This window comes from Typopeltis vanoorti, chromosome 26 (genome assembly GCF_054136105.1).
Source record: "Typopeltis vanoorti isolate ZY-2024b chromosome 26, IOZ_Tvanoo_1.0, whole genome shotgun sequence".
NCBI classification, from domain to species: domain Eukaryota; kingdom Metazoa; phylum Arthropoda; class Arachnida; order Uropygi; family Thelyphonidae; genus Typopeltis; species Typopeltis vanoorti.
Genome location: NC_143574.1, coordinates 9,215,442 through 9,236,964, shown reverse-complemented (window position 1 = coordinate 9,236,964; position 21,523 = coordinate 9,215,442). Strand labels below are relative to the sequence as shown.

Below are 21,523 nucleotides of genomic sequence, written 5' to 3'. Positions count from 1 at the left end.
TGTTAGCAGAGCTAATCTCAGGTGGTATGGTCACTTGATCAGAATGGGCGAGAAAAGATTAGCAAAACAAGTGTTCTCTGCCAGGTTGGCAGGGAAACAACCCAAAGAAGACCAAGATATAGGTGGATTGATACAGTACAAAGTGCCTTAGACGATAGAAATATAAGATCTGATAATGTTGGAGTCTTGACAAGTAACAGACTGATTTGGAGGAAAATTGTAGATAGGAAGTTAGTAATGATGTAAATTTTTCATCTAGTACTATCATATCCTCTATACCCCTTGAGGGTACACGGCAGGAATTTGATGATGATGATGATGATGATGAACTCCTGCATCTCAAGAAAATTGACGTAGAACATACTAATACATAGAATAATACAATCATTAGGATTTAGGACCAAGATATGGCGGTAGCTGTCCTCCATACTGTAGCCTCTGAGTTGCATTGATTTATTATTATTGTTATTACATCATACCTCCAGGGAGTTCAAAGACTCATTGAGGGAGGGCATGTACTCTACAACTCGTCGTCTCACTACTCCAGCAACCTTAATCACCTAACACCAACGCCATCTCCCGCCGGACCGCCACTAGTACTTTCAGAGACAATCACAAACATCCATGCTCACGGAGGGATTCGAACCTGCCGCCTTTGGCTGGAGAGTGGATACACTAACCACTCGGTCATCCAGGCAATTTGGGATTGCTCTCAGTAAATCCTTAAAGGATGGAGGCTGGCTGTTAATTATTCTTCAAAAGTTATGGCTATAGCAGTTCCTATGGCTTGCAGAAGGATATGAATCCGACCACTTATTTATATCCTTCTGCAAGCATGAACTATAGATTCAAAAAGCTATATGCGGTTTGTAGTAGCTTATCTCCTGCCTGTTATACAGTTTTAAAGGGCTCTTTGGTAATCTGAAAGCTGGCACTATTTCTTTCAAATGAGAAAGGATATATATCCTATAACTGCTCATTCTCTCTCTTAAGCTAGCCTTGCTCCTTAATAAATGTTTATTCTTCTGTTCACTTTTTTGCCACAAGATGGTGAAGTGTACTTAAATGTGGATAGACGTAAAGAGCGTGAATTAAGGTTACGGTAGCAGTAGATTTTCTGTCATTTTAGTTATGTGAATAGTAGTCTTACATTTTCGAAATGACCCTAATTTCTATGAAGGTGAAGTACATGCATCTGCTAACTAAGAGGGATAATATTATGATGTGCTTTTCAGTTCACTTTGCATAGATAGAAAATAGTGTTGTGTGTTATTGACTCTGACAGTCTTCATCCTTAGACAGAAATGAAACATTCTAGGGAACACTTCACTGTAACTATTCGTAACGATGACAATTATTATAAATTAGGTTAAAGGTAAGTTATTTTCGTGTTCGTTCGAGGCCTCCGATTTCAACTTTAGATTATCTCATCAAGTATTTTTATCTGTTTAAATCCCAGAAGTATTAAATATGAATCGTTTGACCACCTCTTACTATGATGATGCTCAAACAATTCATATTTAATGCTTCTGGGATTTAAACAGAAAAAAATAATTAATATCGAATAATGCTGAATCTTTTATTTGGAACAATCCCCCATTTGCTTAATTCCCATTTGAGTGTGTGTATGTATATATTATCATTATTATTATTATTTTGAGCATATATTTGCGCTCTCCCGCGATGAGAACTTGGAGATGTCATATAGTAGTAATATCGACACATTGATTTGGTTTTGGAATTAATTTGTTCATGAATGATCTTTTTTTTCTTCTAAAATTAATCTCGCAGTAATATTTTAAAGGAAATACGTCTTATTTTGTTGAAGTTAATATGTGAATATTAAAAACAATGTTTTGTAAGAATGAAAATAAGAATGTGGTATGATAATAATAATATGTGAGCACCTCCATGAAGTCCATAGACTTCGCATGCAGTCAACTAATATTTCACAAACCGTTGCCATTTATATACCTATCATACTCAGCTTTGAACTCATTCACTGATAAAGCATTCCCAATTAATTATGGCAACCCATTCCTATCATTCACTACTCTGCAAGCTAGAAATATGGTCCTCATGCCCTTAGTAACTACACTCCTAGATAACTTCCAGATATGCCTCCTAGTTCTCCTCACATAGTCATGTGAGGAAAAATTTCTTCTATCAGTCTAGTAAATGTCCTTAAGTAATTTATATGCCACTGTCATATCTCTCCTTTTCAGCCTGTTTACCAATTTCTGTAACTCACAAATCTTCAATTTGTCCTCATATGAAGCATCCCATGGACCTGCCACCATCTGTATCACTTGCCTCTGGATCCTTTCTGCATCTCTGAGAAACTTAGGTGATCAGATCTGTGCACAGTAGTCCAGTAGACCTTATCGAGTGCTTATGATTCCTGCTTTTCAATGTATTCTTCAATAACTAGATAATTTAATACTATGAGCAGTTTGTCATTTTTGCCATATAATCCCTGAATGTTAAGAATCCACTATTAATAAATTCCAAGTCCTCGCATTAATTTCTTGCAGCCCAGTTTCATCAGCATGGTACATAGCTGGTAATCCTTTCGTCCCAAAATGCATAATGTTGCACTTTGCTACGTTAAGTTGAGAGCCATTTTTCTTTTTCTATGCCCATACTGTCAATATATATGTCATTCTGCATAATCTGTATTATCTATTGCCTCACCTAGTTTTACATAATCAGTGAATAACTGAATATTTCCCCTCTGTTCATTTCTTCTATCATTTGTGTAAATTGGCTTACCATGAATTCCCGATACTGAGGATATATGATGTGCTGACTATCATTATATCTATACATAGCTTTCATTACTTTGTTCCTTAGGATGACTGTCAAATTCTTTCTTAACCAGCATCATTTCACTGCTTCACTAACCCTTTACTGAACAATATTCCCCATATTTTTAATCCTAGGGAATTTTTTTAGCTATGTGACCAGTAGGAGGAGAAATGACTGTGGAAGAATGATATTGTGGGATAAAAATGGGAATAGAGTGACTGATGCAGAGGACATAGTGGAATTGATCAATGAACACTTTATAGGAGTATTTCAACCTAGACGAGTCAGTTTTAATGCTTGAGGGATAGGGCTGGTTCGAGGTTTAGAGGTACAGGAGGAGAGTGTGTTTCAGATACTGAGTACTCTGGATGTCAGTAATGCTTTGGGACTGGATGGTATTTCATCATGAGTTTTGAGAGAATGTGTTAGGGAATTGACAGTGCCTTTAACCTGGCTTTTCAATGAAAGTCTGGTTGCGGGAAAGGTGCCCAGGGAATGGAAGGTAGGTAAGATAGTGTCATTGCATAAGGGTGGTAACAGACTGGAAGTGTCTAATTATAGGGCAGTCTGTGTGTCATCAGTAGTTGTTAAGATCTTGGAGAATGTAGTGAGGGACCATATACAGCATTGCACAGATGAGGGTAATGTTATCTGTGAGAGCCAACATGGATTTGTGAAAGGGCGCTCTTGTTTTAGCAATATGCTAGCCTTTTATAATAAAGTTACAAGAACATTAGATGAGGGAAAGGCATATACTGCAATTTTCTTAGACTTAGCAAAGGCATTTCACAGGGTGCTACATGATAAGCTGATATTTAAGTTGCAGCACATGGGTCTGGATGTCAGATTGGTCAACTGGATTCAGGATTGGCTGTCTAATAGGTATCAGAGAGTTGTGTATGGTGGAGCATTTTCAAGGAGGCAGAAGGTTACAAGTGGGGTCCCACAGGGCTCAGTACTAGGACCTATATTGTTTAACCTTTATATCAATGACATTGCAAGGGGATATTCAGTTGTTTGCGGATGATGCGAAGCTGAGAAGGATTATTAGTAATAGTACAGATGTGGTAGCCCTGCAAGAGGATTTGAATAAGCTAGATAGATGGGCAAATGAATGGGGTTATCAGTTTATTGCAGCAAAATGTAAGGCCTTGAGGTTTGGGAAACATCGATGGGATGCTGCATTCTCTATGGGAGGAGTTATACTGGAGGAAGTAAGGAAGACGAGATCTGGGGTTGATGATTGATAGAAACCTGAAATTTAGGGGACATATTGCAAAGGTGGTGAAGGTAACACAGAGGATTGCTGCAATTATGAGAAGGACACTGACCCGCAGAGATAAAAGGGTTATCATTCCATTGTATAAGTCTCTGATCAGACCAAACTTAGACTATTGTTCTCAGATTTGGTCCCCAGGATTTGAAGGAGATAACTTAACTGTGGAAAGGATACAAAGACGGATGACAAAGATGGTTTCAGGACTGTACAATTTTGGTTATGAGGATCGGCTGAGGGAATATGGACTGCAGAGTTTGGTGGATAGAAGAAGGAGAGGTGATATGATTGAGACTTTTAAACTGTTGAGAGGTGTTTACAGGGTTGTCACTGGGTAGTTCTTTCGCTTAGTTGAACAGCGGGAAGGAGTGATGAAAAGAGGCCATCCCTGGAAGTTTCGAAAGGAAACTGTGAGCAAGAGGGTGAGGAGTGGTTTCTTTGCATAGAGGGTGGTTAAACCGTGGAATGCGTTGCCTGATGGAGTGGTGAGAGCGAGAATGGTCAATGAGTTTAAGGAGTGGTATGATAGACTTTGTTTCTTAAGGGGGACCTCCCCTCGATGAATCTTGTCAGACTTTATGTTCTTAGGAAGGACCTCTCACGGCGAGTCTTTTGACTCCATGGAGGCCTGAATAATAATAATAATAATTTTATTATATCTTCTGGTAATATAATCTCTGAATGTTAACTCAAGAATCCATTATTAATAAATTCCAAATCCCAGTTGGACAAATGGTTAGCAGATCTCTGCTTTGCATCCAGCTGGCTGTAGATTTGAATTTTACTATGAGCATAAAGTTCTTTGAATACCAGGCAATCATCTCTCACCTAGTATTCAGAAACATCTGATATTACATCAGAGATGATGGGTGATCACCTGTTGTGAGGTGATTAGTCTACTTATTAGAGACTTGACACTGCCAATGTCATGAATTGCAGAGGTGAAGCTCTTCATGTGTATGGTTTAGGAAAGAAGCCATTACTGTATATCCCATGTTGTTCCCAATTTAAACTACAACTAAAACAGCCGCCATGAAAAGCAAAGAGAAATAGATTATATGCAGATAGATAAATCTCTCAAAGCATTCGAGATTTATTTCACAAATATATCGTGTTTTTTTTTTGTTTGTTTTTTTTGTCTCAAACTTGGTGATATTTGTTTCAATCTTCGTTCTATAAAATCTCACACACTTTTCCTAACAAAATCAAATTTCAGCTCCAAACACTACTCATGGGGTGCTTAAGTTTAAAAGCTGTATAACTGAGAGGAGACCTCCACATAGCCTTTAAAGGAATGCAGAGAACCAACCAGGGCTTCTGACCTAATGTCCAATCCTCACCTTCTCGTGGTGCACCCTGTTGGGTATCTACTTGGATACTGAGCGAACGAGGATAGGCTGGCAATTTGGGATTTAGCCGACCAAATTGTATTCTTATTGGTTAAACCAAAATTAAAAATGATGGTACAACATGACAAAATTTCATGCTGGCTGGGGCATCGCCTGGTTAAACAAGGCCACCATTGTTTTTGCCAGGGAACCAGGACAAACAGCGAAAAGTCAGCTACTGGAACAAATCTGAAAACAAACCGCAACTCAACATCACCAGAGTTAAAGATTGGTACTATCAACGTAGGAAGCCTGATGGCAAAGAAATGAAGCTAGCTGAGGAATTAGATAAGTACCAGATCGACATAATAGAGGTGACTGAAACAAAAATGACCAAAACTGGTGAGATCTTTCTGAGCAATAAATACAAAATGTTATATTCAGGTAATGACAATCAAGGAAAAGAAGGAGTTGCCATAGTATTCAACACAAAATACGAGGCTAATCTTCTTGAATGGCAGTCAGTCTCAAGTACAGTAATGTGGGCAAATATGAGAATGAGGAACTGGACAATGAGACTTATTTGTGCCTATGGTCCCACAGAAGGTTCTACCAAGGTAGAAGTGGAGGAATTTTTTGAGGCTTTAGAAAAAGCAACTGACACAATGAAAAATGAAAAGTTGATCCTTGTCGGGGATCTAAATAGCAGAGTAGGAAATGATTGTCAGACATACAAAAATATTTTGGGAAAATTTGGAGAAAAGAGCAAAGCTAATAATAATGGCAAATATCTGTTGGATTTCTGCTCAGAACATGGACTGGTTATTACTAACACCATGTTCCAACATAAAAATGTGCACAAATTCACATGGAGAGGAGAGGCTAGGAATAAAAAAAAGTCTCATTGACAGTGTTATTGTTGATAGTGATGTTTTCTCCCTGCAGGACACCAGAGTGTACAGAGGATTTGAAATTGGAAGTGATCACTATCTAGTCTTGAGCAAGATAAAATTGAATTTCATATTGAAAAGAGTAACATGTAAGAAAGTTTTAAAGTGAATAAAAGTTGAGAGGCTCTCAGATGTGAACTGTAGACTAAAATACACAAAGATTATTGAAGAAAAAAATGAAAGAGTTTGAGAACAGGAATCAAACCTTGGAGATTCAGTGACAAACTCTGAAGAAAACATTGATTGATTCTGCCAGAGAGGCATGTGGTGAGGTTGTCTGTAAGGATAAAAAAATCAGAACTCCCTGATGGACACAGGAAGTTAAAGAGGCAGTGAAGGAAAAGAAGAAAGCATATCAAAAGTTCCTATCAAATAAGTCAGCTTGTGCTCTTAGAGAATATAGAGACAAATGCAAGAATGCTAAACACTGTGTAAAACTAGCTAAACAAAAGTCATGAGAGGACTTTGGCAAGAATATAGAAAATAAATATCAAGAAGGTGGCAAAATATTCTGGAAGTTGTTGAGGAAAGTGTGCTGTAAAAGGAGTTAGTGATGATAAAGGTGACATGATAACGGGAGAAAAAGATATCCTTGAAGTATGGAGTAATTACTTTGAAAACTTCTAAATGAAATAAGCAGTGATGACAGCACAGTGGTAAAAAACACTGACCAGGCATGCAGTCAGGAATACATATCCATACTTGAAGTAGAAAAAGCCATCAAAGGCTTGAAATGTGGAAAGGCAGCAGGAGTAGATGATATTCGACCAGAAATGCTGAAGTATGGTGGTGGTGTGAGAGTCTTACAGTGGCTGCACTGCATAGTTCAGAAGGCCTGAACAGAGGGACGAATTCCCGATGATTGGAGTAGAGCTCTTATAGTACCCATATATAAAAAGGGAAATAAAACTGCAAGTGAGAATTACAGAGGTATTTCCCTACTGAGTATTCCTGGCAAGATCTATGCAAATATACCTGAGAAATGGTTGAGAAGAATTGTGGAAGAAAAACTTGGTGAAGAACAAGCTGGATTCAGGTGAAATAGAGGCTGTCAGGATCAGATCTTCACTTTACGACAAACAGTCGAGAAAGCATGGGAATATAACAAAGATCTGTATTTAAGTTTTGTCGATTTGGAAAAGGCATATGACAAGGTGCCAAGAGAGAAGCTATTCAATACGCTGCAGTTATATGCTGTCAATGGGGCATTATATCAAGCAATACTTCGTCTTTATTTGAGTTGAAAGTCAGCAGTTAGAATTGAAGGAAGTACAGGAAGATAGTTTAATGTTAAATCTGGTGTGAGACAAGGATGTACATTATCTCCTCCGTTATTCATTATCTATATGGATCACATTATGAACGAAAGTGGTATTAAACATGATATCAAAATTGGAGATGTTAATGTCAGCTCTTTGCTTTATGCAGATGATGTTATACTTCTAAATAAATCTGCTACAAGTCTGCAAGATTCTCTGACTAAATTGAATAGCTTTTGTAATAGATATGGTATGAAGGTCAGCAATAAAAAGACAAAGACAATGAAAATAGGCAGAATCATTGAAAATGTCAACTGTTTTGTGAATGGAGAACCTGTGGAACAAGTAAAACATTTCAGCTATTTAGGCACGATTTTTACTGAAGAGGGTAAATTAAATATAGAAATAGACAACAGAATCAGCAAAGCTGGTATGGTGGGAAGCCAATTGAATAAATTCATATGGAATAAGAGAGAAATTAGTCGGAACACTAAATTAGCTGTATACAAGACAGTGTTCAAACCAGTTTTAACTTATGGATCTGAGAGCTGGGTCAGAAGTAAAACACTTGACCAAAGACTAGAGACCACAGATATGAGAGTCCCGAGAAAGATTAGAGGCGTGAACAGATGGCATCAATTGCAATATCATATTAAAAACAAGGATATTAGGAAAGAACTTGACATTGTCAGCATCCAGGAATGCGTTAGCAGAGCTAATCTCAGGTAGTATGGTCACTTAAACAGAATGGGCAAGGAAAGATTAGCAAAACGAGCGTTCTCTGCCATGTTGGCAGGAAAACGACCCAGAGGAAGACCAAGATATAGGTAGATTGATATGGTCCAAAGGGCCTTAGACGATAGAAATATAAGATCTGATAATGTTGGAGTCTTGACAAGTAACAGACTGATTTGGAGGAAAATTGTAGATAGGAAATTAATAATGATGTAAATTTTTCATGTAGTACTATCATATCCTGTACACCCCTTGAGGGTACATAGCAGGAATTTGATGATGATGAACACTACTCATCTCATTTTTCCAGTTGCTTCCTCTTTGATTTCTTTTTGTTTCTAAAGGTAGCATTTGTGCATAATTTTGTTCTGATATGTCATGTCAGAGAGTTTCCAATTTAGAACCTCCTTTTTTTGACTTCACTGGCTTAAAATTTCTCAGTCCGTTCTATTAGATTCATTTATTGTTCATCACTCCATGTCACCAACTATTCTTTACTTAAATTAAGGGGATATTAAATCCCATATAGTTTTAAAACCGAATAAGAAACTCAAAGATTGGAATCAGAGAGTTTCAGAGAGTTGAACTTTCCCCCACCTTTGCAACGAGTCGTCCGGTATTGTACTACGTACTAGGATCACTTGCATTTGCTAACGCTAGTGTCGCCAATACTTTATAGTTTACTATATTCGGCAAGAAACTCTGTGATTCCAATCTTTGAGTTTCTTATTCGGTTTTAAAACTATGTGGGATTTAATATCCCCTTAATTTAAGTAATGTTTTCATTGCCGAAATGAAGCTTATTAGCTCTTTATATTTAAGTAACTTAATGGTTGCACCTGTTTGGATAACTCGTTCGCAGAGTATATAAGTTCTTTTCGCTATACACTTTGGTGTTAGGTCTAGCTACTCACTGATGAAGCCTCAAAAAAGGCTGAAACCGGTCTGGGTAGTGACCTCCCTCCATAATGTAATAACAGCATACATTTCCTAGAAAATGTGTTTTTACATTATGGAAAATACCTAAGAATAGCGATCTGAACTTTCCCCCACCTTTGCAACGAGTCGTCCGGTATTGTACTACGTACTAGGATCACTTGCATTTGCTAACGCTAGTGTCGCCAATACTTTATAGTTTACTATATTCGGCAAGAAACTCTCTGATTCCAATCTTTGAGTTTCTTATTCGGTTTTAAAACTATGTGGGATTTAATATCCCCTTAATTTAAGTAATGTTTTCATTGCCAAAATGAAGCTTATTAGCTCTTTATATTTAAGTAACCAACTATTCTTTTTTTCTGGACATTCATTACATGTGATGGTGGATGGATCTTTATCTTCAAACTTTGCAACTGATATAATAATGTTCTTTCATCTGTTCTTCCTTTTATATATCAATGATATATAAAAGGAGAACTTTCCCCATTGACTGCAAATTCAATATCGTTTTACTGATGAAAAATCACCTTCCAGAATATCCTTCTACAATTTTAAATTCTGATTTTTTAAACCATTCTTCAACAGTGTTCTGATAACTTTGTTAATTTCAGTTTTATTTCTGACAAAAAATCTCTTCTCTTCTACTCTTAATTTTGACAACACCAAATCCTTAGGCAAGATGAGATTGCTCTTCTTGGGATTACTCTAACCTTGGACCTTTCTCTTAGCATAAATTCATTACAAATATTTTCTCCTCAATCCAGTAAATTAGATTTTCCCTTTTGCTGAAGTCATTATAGTACTTTGTTACTTTACCTCTGAATGGCTGTTAACTTTATACAAATCACAAATCTGACCAGCCATTAAATACTGTTCTTACATGGGTGATATCCCTAAGAGCTCCTTAAAAATACTTGGCAGTACAGAAGAGAGCAATTAGATCGAATTACTAAAAAGTAAATCTTTAATCAATCATTCATTTTCACATTGATATTCAGTTTCTGGTATTTGCATTTTCTATAAATATTTCCATAGACATTATTCATCAGAATTAGCATCAATAATCCTCCACTCTCTTCTGCTTCCTCGGAGCAAAAAAAGTTTTTCTTAATTTCCATTTATTTCTTTTACTGCTGTTCTGTAGAATTGTTGATATTTTCTTTCAGAAACTTAATTATTCATACAGCTGTTTTCACACTAATTGCAAGATTACTTTTTATTATTAATAAATGGCATTGTGCATAGATGGAGGATTATTATTACAAGAAGAATTAAGTGGTGTAAATGGATTGTGTGGAGGGGGGGGGATGCTCTCCACTGATGGCTCCTTGTACTATTTGAGATACTTCCTAATTATTACTTCTCTGTTAATACCTCTGCAAAGGTCTGATAATTATATAGGGCTCTTAGGTTAATTACTTATCAGTAATTCCTCTGATGTTATGAAATTCAAAGTGCTATCTGTTCCCTATAGTAGGTTGAAGTACATATGCTTCAGATAGCTATTACAAAATTACCTAAAACTTGTTAATTACCTGCTAATAATACTTTGCTTCTCTCTATCTCATTCAGTAACCAGCCGATAATATTGCTGCTTCCACTACAGTGACACTATTACCTTCCACTATGTAGTCCTCTGCTTATTAAAAAACATATTCTTTTAGACCTCTCCTCTGAATAGTAATCAGCAGTGATCATATGTTTTCCTTAATATCCATAAACTATCCTCTTCTCTTCTGACATTGCCACATTGCATTCTGTCTTCAGATATCAAGAATATTTCATTAAGCTAAGATTCAGAAATTAAAGATTCTAGAAAAATTGTAGTTAACATTAGTATTGTACTTTTTTATTATTATAGTAATACATATCTCAGTATGCATTACTATAAGCATTTCTAGTATTTGCTTTATTAAAACTTTGTAACATCTTGGGGAGTTACATCATGTTTTAAAGTGGTTATGTCAATTTTTTTCAAACATTATATAACTTAAGTTTAGTTTACACTAGGACCCTGGTTAATGTGTGAGATACTTTCTTAAAATCCCGGTGTTTAGGCTTATATGTTTATTCTCCAGCATCGTGGTGTTTAAGAAAATTGTCAACCTAGACTAGAAAAGTATTTTTAGTTATCTAATTAATCACTTGCTATATTTGCCAAAGTTAAATTGGTTTCTTCAGATAAAACAGAACTCATCCACATGAAAAACACCTTTTAACGCTAATGGCTACACATATCACCAAATAAAAAGAATCCCCCCCCCCCTTCCTTCAAAAACATAGATTACAAGAAATCCATCACCATTCCTTATATTCTTGACATATCAGAAAAGGTGGTCAAGATTTTTAAAAAGCACAATCTTGTAACCATTTAAAAACTGCACAGAATGCCAGCAGCCCTTATTCACTCTCCTAAAGACCAATTACAAACTCTGGATTTACCTGGAGCCTACCAGGTACCCTGCAACTGTTCATACTATGGCCAAATGGGTAGGAGAGCCAACATACATATATCAGAGCATCAGGATTACATCCATTTCTGCCACTATGGCCACTCAGAATTAACAGACCATGTCCTGGATACCAGCACAGGATCTGTTGGGGAAAACCTATCTTACTCCACCAAAGCAAATTGAAATTTGAGAGGCTTTTTCTAGAATCTGCTGCAGCTCTTACCCTCTATCTCAACCCAAACAAATATGGGTGTATCAAACTGCCTCTCATATGGCAAACTCTCATTGGCATACAGTCAGCCCAGCAGCCAAGAACACCCAACTAAAGCCAATACGTGCCATAATTATAGGACTTTAGGTCATCTTGTATCTCTCCTGTTCCATTTTTGTTATTGAAATGTGGTTGCTTGCACATATTTAGTACCATGGTGTTAACCCCTAATTTTAATGAATTCAAAGATGCTGGTTTAACTTCAGTGAAATATAGGAAGTAATAATTAAATATTTTTAGTTATTACCTTGTCTACATTGTCAGTTTCTTTAAACAGTATTTTTTTTAGAATTTAGAGTGTTAAACGAAACTGCTAAAGTAGGTAATTTTAACCTTGCTTATAAGAAAGGTGAATACACAAATATGAATAGAACCGTATTGACCTTTTATTGTTCAACAGTTGTCATAATTATTCTTATGGTAGGCATTGCTAACTTTAAAGAAATAGCTATATCAGCTTGATCTTTATCTTTTTTATTTTCTAATCACATTAGCACATGCAATTATATCCAGGGCTTTTCTTTGCATCTTTGATTTTTTACTTTCGCTATTTTTTGTAGGAATACATATGTTCAATAACAGAACATATGTATTTTGTATCGAATTAGTGCATTATTACTAAGGGAGTTCATATGTTCATTATTATTATGTCTTAAAGCAGGAGAATTCAGTAAACAATATACCAGGTGAAAATTTGAAATTCTGCAGGTACCATTTTGAGTGTTAAAGAGTACTATGATGAAAGTGCTGAATACAATAGTGTTAACCAGGCTCTTACTGTGTTTGCTCTTTCTGCATGAAACTGACTAGTCTGTTCATCTGTAGCATACATTTGTACTGTTGATGGTGATAATTACACTCTGGTTTCAAGGTACTTAAATAGAAACAGAATTATTTTTGAAATTGCTGTTTTAATTATCCATGATGACTGAAAGCAATACACTGCTTGGAAAGAAGCCAAAGCAGAACAAAGAGCCATGACACTCACCTTAATAAGATGTAGGACCTCCTTTTGCTGTGATGACTGCACGGAGCATACTTTCCACAAGCTTATGATAGCTTCCACTTCTGGACTGTTGTTTAGTGGATGTCCCTTGACTTCATCCAATTCTCCATTTCATTCCACAGATGTTCAATAGTATGTGTAGATCAGGGTTCTGTGGAGGCTAGTTAGGTGTGGTAACATTTGTGTTCACAAACCACCATTGCAGCAGCAGTCTTACGATATTGAGTATTGTCTTGCTGAAAGAGACTGGTCAGATACATAGAAATGCCTCCAAGTAGGAAGTAGTGCATTGTCCAGAATGTTCAGATACCTCTCAGAGTTCAGAGGGCATCTGTTTATGGCACCGCAAACAGAGATTCGAGACCAAACTTGGAAAAACAGGACCATACCATCACACCGCCACCCCTGAATTTCATAGTTCTGAATTGCACACCAAGCAAGAGAAGACACATCCATCTATTCAGTAGAGAGTGGTGTAGCGTGATTTGTCGCTCCTTAATGCAGCTTTTCAAGCTTTCACATTCCACTGTACATGCTCTTTGCACCACTGAAGATGCAACTGCATGCTAGTTCAAGTAATGTGGGGCTTGCATATTGCGGTTGCACCAAGGAAACCCATGTTGTGAGCCTCATTTCTGAATGATTTGTGTTCTAATTTGTGAACAATTTGCCTGCAGCAGAGCATCCTACCACAATGCCTCTTTCAAACTTCTTCAGTTCCCTTCCCACAGCCATTTCACCTGAACACAATTGTACTGACTTTATTATTATTCAGGCTTCCATTGAGTCAAAAGACTCATTGTCAGAGATCCTCTCTAAGAAACATGTCTATCAAGACTCATTGAGGGAGATCCCTCCTAGGAAACACAAAGTCTATCATACAACTCCTTAAACGCATTGACCGTTCTCGCTCCCACCACTCCATCAGGCAATGCATTCCATGGTTCAACCACCCTCCATGCAAAGAAACCACTCCTCGCCCTCTTTCTCACAGTTTCTTTTCGTAACTTCCAGGGATGGCCCCCTTGTCATGACTCCTTCCCAGTTTCAACCTTGTAACTACCCCTCAACAGTTTAAAAGTCTCAATCATATCACCTCTCCTTCTTCTATCCACCAAACTCTGCAGTCCACACTCCCTCAGCCGATCCTCATAACTAACATTGTACAGTCCTGAAACCATCTTTGTTATCAGCCTCTGTACCCTTTCCACAGTTAATTTATCCCCTTCAAATCCTGTGGACCAGATATGAGAACAATAGTCTAAGTATGGTCTGATCAGAGTCTTATACAACGGAATGATAATCATTTTATCTCTGCAGGTCAGTGTCCTTCTCATTATTGCAGCAATCCTCTGTTACCTTCACTACCTTTGCAATATGTTCCCTAATTTTCAGGTTTCTATCCATGACCAACCCCAGATCTCTTGTCTCACCTACTTCCTCCAGTATAATTCCTCCCATAGAGTATGCAGCGTCCCATCGATGTGTCCCAAACCTCAAGACCTTTCATTCTGCTGCATTAAAACTGAGACCCCCATTCATTTGCCCATTTATCTAGCTTATTCACATCCTCCTGCAGGGCTACCACATCTGCACTATTACTAATAACCCTTCCCAGCTTTGCATCATCCGCAAACAACTGAATATCCCCTTGCAGTCCATGGACAATGTCATTGATATAAAGGTTAAACAATATAGGTCCCAGTACTGAGCCCTGTGGAACCCCACTTGTAACCTTCTCTTTGATATTGCTCCACTATACACAACTCTCTGATACCTATCGGACAGTCAATCCTAAATTCAGGTGACCAATCTGACATCCAGACCCATGTGCTGCAACTTGCAACCTGTTATGTGGCACCCTGTCAAATGCCTTTGCTAAGTCTAGGAAAATGGCAGTATATGCCTTTCCCTCATTTAATGCTCTTGTAACTTTATTATAAAAGGCTAGCATATTGCTAAAACAAGAGTGCCCCTTCACAAATCCATGTTGACTCTCGCAGATAACATTACCCTCATCTGCCCAATGCTGTATACGGTCCCTCACAACTTTCTCCAAGATCTTACTAACTACTGATGACACACAAACTGGCCTATAATTAGACACTTCCAGTCTGCCACCTCCCCTATGCAATGGCACTATCTTACCTTCCTTCCATTCCATGGGCACCTTTCCCTCAGCCTGACTTTCACTGAAAAGCCAGGTCAAAGGCACTGTCAGATCCCTTGCACATTCTCTCAAAACTCGTGGTGAAATACCATCCAGTCCTACAGCTTTACTGATATCCAGAGTACTCAGTATTTGGAACACACACACACACTCCTCCTGCACCTCTAAACCTCAAACCTGTCCTATACCTCTAGTATTCAAATTGATTCCTCCAGGAGTCAATTTGAATACTAGAGGTATAGGATATTTGATATAGGATATTTGAATACTAGAGGTATATTCCAATAAAGTGTTCATTGAATTCCCATTTTTCAGTCACTCTATTCCCATTTTTATCTCACAATGTCATTCTTCCACAGTCATTTCACCTCCTACTGACCACATAGCTAAAAAATTCCCTAGGATTTTCCTTGGATCTAAGGGCCAATCTTTTCTCATATTCCAGTTTTGCCTTCTTTACCATACTACTCACTTTCCTGGCCTGTGTCTTATATTCTTCATGCATCTTCTCTTCACCTGTCTCCTTATATCTCTTCCATAGCCTTTTTTTTTTGCATGCAGTTCCTGTTTAATTGTTTGTCATCCACTTTACTCCAAATTGTGTCCTCTTCTTCACTCGCAAAATACAGCTTTTCATTGCTGCTAACAAATATTCCTTCACAATTCCCCAAGCACTAATGATATCCCGGCCTTCCAATTCCTCTCTCCATGAAGCTTTGGCACATCATATTCCTTCAATTTATACTGGCTACAAATATGGCATGATGTATCGTGCCCATGAGGTGGGGGGGAGGGGGGTTGTCCATTGACTTCTTTCCAAGCAGTTCATATGCAGGTGATAATGTACTATATGCGTGTAACCATTGACATGTAAAATAAACAAGTCTGAGATGTTTAAAATAGTCATAAACTGTTCAAAAATTTGGAACTACTGCTTTAGCAATTTTTCACTTTCAGTTAAATATTTATTGAACAACAAAAGAAAAACCGGCCACTGGCCCAAGACTCAGATGTGCTATTGTTTAAGCTCCTGCTTACTGCTTGTTTTTGTCTTTTTTTTCTTTAGCCCAGTATTTATTCATAGGTTTCTCAGCTTTCTGTGAATTCTGTGTTTTTAAATCACGTTTGTATTTGGATACAGCAACGTGTTTTCCAGAACCATTTTTAGTGATTCTTCCCAGTAGTCGGCCTGGCTAACAGCTTAATGGCATAGCTTGTTTCATCCTTTAGTGAACACCTAGACTCTCTGCTCCATCTGCAAAAGATAGAATCACCATGATCACCATGCCAACCATAGCTCCTATTACATCTGCTACCATTTTACTTTTGGAAGGCGAATAACAGCATTTAAAGCAAATCATTTAATTTGTGCTGGGTATAACTAACCCTGCTGAGCAAGGAATTCACTGCTCTGCTGGTCATGACTATGTTATGCTGTACTATACTAGGTGCTCCAGAAATCCACTCACCACAGGAGAGTTATCAGTGACAAGTGGTGAGTGAATTATCAGCCTCGTTCTAAATGTATTCAAAATGTATTGCCTTATTTTCTTTGCATCATTTGCAGGTTTTTTGTTTTGTTTTTTTCTCATTTGAAAATCTTATTCCCTGTAAACTTATTTAATCTTGGATGGCCTCCAATGAATGTAATAAAGAAGAGTTTTATTTTCAGCCAGGATATAGTGTCTAGTGTGTTTAATTTAATAACTTAATTCCTTTGTAGATTTTCCTTTCCAAAAATTTGTTTCATTGGAGATACTTGCAAAGATACCTTGCTGCTGTTTCAGAAATGTGAAGTAATTCCTATTGACAATAGGTGGCATTATTTATCTCTCACCCTGTTATAAGCTAAAACCTACCTTGCATCTGCAGATTAATTTTCAAATAAATAGACAAGTATCTGAATATTCTCAAATGGGGATGACTTACTAGTTATTTCACATAACTAGTAAGTCATCCCCATTCTTATAAAAAATCAGGAATACCATTAAAGAAAATAAAATTAATTTAACAAGACCAATTTTCATTTGTTTCGCTGTCAACTGTAATTTTTCCAATACCCCCTTTAACCCTTTATTAGATATTCCTTTTCGTTGTAATGTGATATTGGTGTGAGCTTATTTTCACAGTTCACAACATGAGTACTTGAACATACATGATGAAAAGGCTTTATAATAGTGTTATTTAAAATAGACAATTATCTTGCCAAGCTGAGTTGGATACAGGATCATGTTATTGACATTACATTGTAAAAAGTTAGTCTGGCTAAGTTGTGTTGACCATTTTCTGTTGTTTTCATAAACTCATTTCTTTCCCTTTGAAATATTTAATGGATAATTTATATAAGTTCACCCTATGGATAATAAATGGAAGGAATTATAAACTACACCTTTTATTTTTTTGTGAAGTGCAAAATTGAAGGCAAAGGTAAGGGATCAGAATATACTACAAACACTCGAGCAAAGAGTTCTGTTGTTGTGTTATCAACTATTTTGAGATGATTTCAAGATAAATGGCTCAAGAAATTCAAATGGTTGTGCTATGAAGATGAAGTTGTATTTTGTAATGTATAACAAATATCTGTTTATCATTTAGGTTTCACAAAACTTCAATTTTCACAAAAAAAAAAAAAAAAAATTAGGCTTGGTTAGAAATTTCCCAAGAAATATATTTCAAGCTGCTTTCCAAAGAAAGATGGATTCTAAAATGTTTGAGCACATGCAGTGCGATTTTAATACAGGACTTTAAAAACTTGTATACCCAGTAACAGAACAGTATTAAAATGACACGAAATGTAATGAATTTGTCAATTACCGCTGATGGCATTTAATAAAAATTAAGGAAATCAAAGACTTCATTAGTGTGTATCTTCTTCTAGAGGTGCTTCTTTAGATATTTCAAATGAGAAATTTATCTGTTATTATGAGATGCACACACACATAAAATTGGAAGATGGATTTCTTTACATAATTCTTCTCCAAAGTTCAGCTGCATTGTACTTTTAATAGATGAAAGCATGAAATGAACTAGTGCTTATCATTTAAGACTAGTAATTGGTTAGCAGGCAGTGGAAAAGAAGTAGCATGTAACAAGATGACCAAAAAACAATGGACTAGAGACAAAATTAATTTTGTCACAGATCTTGTCAGTTATTGCACATAATTTGAATATGGCTGTTTTAAATGCTATTATTAAAGATGTTCTCTTTGTTGCTGAAATTGAAACAATGCTTATATACATGAGAGAGAGAGAAAGAAAGTATATAGACTTGCCAGTTCATGAGTACATGACTAAGAGTTTATAAGGCAGAACGCCAGGATAAGATAACATTTATTTTAATTGACAAGATGACGTTTAATTCTAATATCACAAGATTTCTTCAGGTGTAAACATACAAACTAGCAGACAAAATAATAAGACTAACAAGGGTGACAATTATTATGTAGTTATAAATGAGTGATGTTATTTTTTAAATATTTCTAATTGTGTGTCATTGTTCAGAATGTTGTGGGTGTTTATGCATTCACATGCATATGCTTGGGCTAGTGATGGTTAGGATATGTTCAGACAAGTTGATACTTGGGTTAATATCTAGATGTTTAGGATCTAATGCCATTTCCAAAGACTCCCAGATTTTGATCTCACTTTTATCATAGCAATGGTGTAATAATTCCGATTTGTTATATAAAATTTGATGTCTCATTTGCACAGTGTTTTGTGGGTCAGTGGAAGAGAGCATGTGTGATGATCTCTCTCTCTCTCTCACACACACACACACAGAGCTTGGAAAGAAGTCAACAGAGCGAACCCCCATGGGCAAGGTGCATCATATCATGTAATGAATCGTGTTTGTAAGTATAAATTGGAGGAATATGATGCTCCTAAGTCAGTGCAACTGTGTCCGAATGAAATGGCTGTGAAAAAGAAACTGATGGAGTTTGAAAGAAGCATTGTGATAGGATTCTCTGTGGCAGGCCTTTCTGTTCGGCAAATTGTTTGCAAATTAGACCATCCCAGGTCAGCAATCAGTGATACAATACTAAGATGGAAGTGCAGGGAGTCAACTGCAAGTGCTACCTGCACTTACCGAATGCTACTGCAGGGTGCTATGAAAGATAATATGTAAAAACTGCCATTTGTCTGCTGACACATTGAATGTGGAGTTCCAGGCATCGGCTGGAACATAAATCTACACAAAAACATTCAGAACTTAGGCTTACAACATGGGTTTCTTTGGTAGGACTGCAATATGCAAGCCCCAAATTACTTTAACCAACATGCAATGTTATCTTCAAAGGTGCAAAGAGCATGTATAGTGGGGACATGGAAGATTGGAAAGCTCACGCTACACCCTTTACTGAGCAGATGGACTGGTGCGGATGTGGTGGTTGCTGATTGAATGTCTTTCACCAGAGTACGTGACCCTATGAAATTTGGAGGCGACAGTGTGATGGTATGGTCCCGTTTTTCCTGATTTGTCCTCGGACCTCTGTTTGCAGTGCTATGAACAGTGAACTCTGAGAGGTATCTGAACATTCTGGACACTGCAGTGCTTTCTACTTTGCACCTTTTTGGCTAAACTGACCATTGCCGCTTTCAGCAAGATAATACACCGTGTCATAAGGCTGTAGCTATAACTGTGTGGCTTGTGAACATGAACATCACCACACTTGACGGCCTCCACAGAGCCTTGATCTCAACCCTATTGAGCATCTGTGGGATGAACTGGCACATCAGGTGAGATCATGGGAGGTCTGCCCCCACAACAGTCCTGGACCTCATTACATGCCCAGGAAGAATGTTCCAAAATTCCCATTGATCACTATTGTATGCCTGCAGGATTGCTGCAGTCATCGCAGCAAAAGGAGGTCCTACATTTTATTAAGGTTTGTGCCATGGCTGTTTTTTCCTCACACTAAGGTATCCCATTTCATTCTTTTCAAACAGTGTATAATACATATATATCAATGCTATCCAATGCCCATTTCAGTTGGGTGTGCTGTCTTGCATATGCTTATGCAACCCCGCTCTACAAAATTTACGTCAGTTTGACCGTATGAAAGTTTTAAGAGTATATAGCACATCAGTGCTCATCTTAATTGGTCTAAAACTTTCAGATTTGGTTACAAATTAATTGATAAATTAAAGTATCCAAAGTTATTCTACAATTTATCACTTAATAGTAGGGTTTTCTCTGCCAGAAATGCAGGTTTTTTCATCTCGCACACAGACAAATCGGCCCTTCAGAATACACGCAATTTAGAGACAAAAAATGCTAGTTGTGGTGTGGGCGGTGGATGGCGCTGGTGTGGTTGATTGGTAGTAGAGGTTCGGTGTAGTGGTGGAGACGGAGAGTTGTACAGTGGGTGTCCACAATGAATCTTCGGACTTCTTGGAAGTGTTGCGAATAATAATAATAAATAAAAGCTTGCTTACCACATCAGTTCACACTTCATGCACACAAAACAGATGAAACAGAAAATAAAAACAGCAGCTCATGACAAATAACAATGTTCAATTGGATTGGTTGACACAATAACCACTCACAGCCTCTAGGTTCTATTGTCTCAGAGCAAACCCTGCCTTGCTTTCTGAGTGGTTTAAAACTTCTAGAATGCTAAGAATTTGACCCACTGCACAATCTGCATATCTTTTCAAAGGGCTCAAAGGTGTATGTATTTTGAACACACACTCAGGCTATTAATGCAAATATGATGCAATGTTTACATGTCAAAGTGTATTCTTCATGAAGCATCAGTCAATTGTGTTTACTTTTAGGAATCACGTGAAGTCTGGAAACAATTAGGGGAGTCTTTAATGGGAATAAATTAAAAAATATGATATCAGTGATATTGATATTCCAAGAATGTGCACCACACACCTAGCACACCCAGATATTTGCTCCTGATATATATTAAATACATGCACACACCTTTTACCATGATTCATACTATGGGCAAGTAAAAAATTTTTTTGGACTGGTAGATTTAAGTAGTATTTCTGGAATGGATCCCTGCTATATACTGTTACTTCCTTAAGGTAGGTGATATCTTCGTTTTTATATTATGGGAAGTCTCATAAGGCATAACATTATATGCATCCAAATCAGGGTGTACATTATGGGATACTAAGGAAATTGATGTAAAGTCATTAACCTCTATATACAAGTAGCTCATACTTCACTTGCAACACTTGGGTAACTTTAACACACTTGGATAAAGGATTAAACAAGACTATAATTTCTTATCATCTTTAATTTTTAATCTATAGAGTCATCTTCAACAATCTTTTTCATGCAAATTCAGTGTAATGAAAAAAATGAAAAAAA

At 37.0% G+C, this 21,523-nt stretch overlaps 1 protein-coding gene across 1 annotated transcript in view; it reads left to right on the top strand.

Annotated features, from left to right (window-relative positions):
• The first annotated feature begins 1,082 nt into the window (after positions 1 to 1,082).
• LOC150092305 (rab GTPase-activating protein 1-like) overlaps positions 1,083 to 21,523 on the top strand; it is a 323,417-nt gene continuing 302,976 nt past the window's right edge. The window contains exon 1 of the mRNA XM_090414840.1: positions 1,083 to 1,375. The gene's annotated coding sequence lies outside the window, so the exon portion shown is untranslated. The remainder of the gene's footprint in view (positions 1,376 to 21,523) is intronic.